The following is a 3019-nucleotide window of genomic DNA, read 5'->3' as shown; positions in this document are numbered from 1 at the left end:
TATGTAAATTCAGTTTGTCTTTTTGGCCAAATAATAATGCTGCCACTTAAGTACATCGCTATTTTTCTCTTCACTTCCAAGGGCGGGCAATGTGAATATCGACCTAAGAGAAACTTTGATGAAATAGATCTGCATTTTACAGCCAGGGTGTACTTTGCCACAATTTTTAATTACCATTAGGTGTTTATGCTCATGACAATTATACTGTTTTAGAAGCCCTACCATCATTCATCCTGCTCAACTCTCAAGATCCATTGCATTGCTGTACTGAAATTGTTACAGGCCATGTGGCGGCCTGGCTGTCGATCATCTTTCCCACTGTGTTCGACATTCCTTGGATTAGAGTCATTTCTAAAATATATTGTATCATTTCATCAAGTTCCTTGCTGTTACTGTAATGCTTAAAATTAAATTTCATGCGATTCAAAATATATTAAAGGATGTGCGAAATAAATATCAAAAAATTCGTCTAGAATCCTCTTAATCTTTATATTATATAATCTGCGTAACTATGAACGTTTAAGGTACTTCAATTAAGGTGGGTTATTTTCAGTCCAAGGAGGACTTCGATTAAAACAAGATGTCAGAAAACATTATGCTGTATTCTGCTGAACTCAATATGGGAACAGAATGGGCTATCTACGTTGACTCAACGTGTACTACGTGGATACATACACGTAGATCTATCCCTTTCGCCTGAACGTGGCCTGGTGTCCTCAATGGTGGCGAAGAAGCGGCCGCGGGCCTCCTCCTCATGTTGTTGACGGGCTGCGCGCTGCGCGGTTCGGGCCGCCCTCAGGCGGTCGGCCGCGTAAGGCGCCTGGCCCGCCCTGTGGAAGGCCGTGAGGGCGGCTGCGGTGGCGTTGGGTGCGGCGCGCCTCCTCGGCGTGGGGGGGTCAGGCGCTGGGGTGAGCACCCCGTCCGCCGCAGACCGCAGTGCGTCCACTAGCTGCCTCCAGGTGAAGGGCCGGCGGGCGTGGGCAACCTGCTCGGTGAGAAGTGCATCTAGTGTGGCAGCATACTCACTCAGCCTGAAGCAGGGACCAGTAACGTAACAAAAAGAAACGTTATTTTCTCTGAGTTTTTCGTTACGTTGCCGCACCAATAACGTCATTGAGCGTACGTGAGTTTCGTTATCAGTAACCGAACAGAGTTACATTTTCTACAGTTCCACTTTCTGTAACGTTACGAAACACGACCTAGACCGTGCGTCCGAGTTGTTCTGTCCGTTACGGATGTAACGTTACACAATACCCACACAGGTAGTTACGTTACATTCTGTAGGTACGTCTTGTAACGTTACGGGTCTGAAGCTATCCTAGAAAAAGGTAGAAGTAACGTTACGAATAACGGAACAATAACGGCCGCAAAAGTTCCGTTACAAAAAAATGTCCTCATGGAGGGTCGCGGGTGTCACTGCCACCCCACTACCAAGGTAGTAGGCCTACAGTAGGTATAGAGATGAGCGAACAGCCCGGTTCGAATTTGAACGAACTCGAACAAATTTGGTCTAAAAATCTTCGAACGAACACGAACACGAACAACCATTTTTTTCTTCGAATGAACCGAACTGAACAGTTTAATGTTCAAATTCGATTCGAACACGAACAATTCTAGAAATTTGTTTTTTGCTAATAAGTTACAAAAGCTCTTTATGGTGGATTACAATAGTTCCGTTAACGTTTAAAATTGTGTTTTTTTACTAGCCTGTCATTGCCCCCTTAATTACGACCATTTTTGACGCGTCTTTCTGAAATATACTTGAATTCTGTTCGCCTACGAACTTCTGTTCGAGAAGTGTTCGAACAGTTCGAATCCGAACACCTCATGTTCGTGTTCGAGCGATCACGAACAGCTCGATGTTCGTTCGAGTTCGATCAAATTCGAACTGTTCGCTCATCTCTAAGTAGGTAGTGTCAGTAGACCCCTCGCGATCTTATTGGTCGCCGAATCGTGACGTCACCATTTGTCCTCCCGCCCGTAGTTCAAATTACGGCTCGTGTGCCCGTCTTAATATTGTGTGTAATAACAAACACAGGATAAAAATATCCACGATATTTTGTCTTGGCACCCCTTAGCATCGATAAATGACGATACTTTTACTCAGATGCCGAGCAAGTCGAAAGATGTGGACGGGATGCGGACGGATTACGGGCGCCCATAACCTCACATCCAAGATGGCCGCGGCTTGGCCGCTCAGCTGATCGTACGGGAGTGAGGTGAGGGCTGTTTGTAATCCGTCCGCATCATTCGACCAGCCGGACGTAGTTCACAACCACAGGCGTCTGGCATGGAGGGCTTGGCGTGCGCGCGGTGCGTCGCCTGTCCCTCGCGCCCCCGACAGTCCAATAAGGGGCGCATTCAGATAAGGAAAGTCGGGTGGCGAGGTGGTCCCCAGAACGGTGAGAACCTGCACCATCGAATGCCGAGGCCAGAAGTCCTGGACACATAACGAGGCCGGCGCAGGATCACTTTGGCCTCCAAAATTCCACTCAAATTTCGTTGTCCTTGACAGGGGCCTCGTGGTACACCCTCGTATCTCGCGAACCGTAGACCGCAGAGAGAAACGGACTTCGGCGCTGTGTTCAGTAGGTCCCAGATACCAGGATGGCATGTGACGGGGTGATCGTCATGAGGACAAGCACTGGCGTCTATCCTGGATCGGCCTGGGAAAGAGGCGCTTGGTACAGGATTCCCAGGAGCCGCCTGGGAAAGGGAAAATAAATCCCAGGCGTGGCCTGGAAAAAGTCCGATTAGAGGTCGATTCGGGTCGATTCCCAGGAGCCGGCTGGGAATACATCTGCCAAAACCAGACAGCGCCTGGGAATAGCAAAAAAGCGCCTGGAAAACCCAGACGGATTGATTGCCGTATGTAGGTTGCGCCGCAATGGCGCCGCACGAGAGCAGACTGGCTCCGCGGGAAGAAATTTCACATAGCAATTATTTTAAGTAGTACACTAAGAACAATCACAGATTTCAATAAATATTGGTGCATGCTAATTTAAGGAGAGGCAACATG

This window comes from Frankliniella occidentalis, unplaced genomic scaffold, assembly GCF_000697945.3.
Source record: "Frankliniella occidentalis isolate FOCC.00 unplaced genomic scaffold, Focc_3.1 Scaffold77, whole genome shotgun sequence".
In the NCBI taxonomy this organism is placed as follows: Eukaryota; Metazoa; Arthropoda; class Insecta; order Thysanoptera; family Thripidae; genus Frankliniella; species Frankliniella occidentalis.
The sequence above is the reverse complement of the archived record's forward strand: the minus strand, read 5'-3'. Positions refer to the sequence as shown.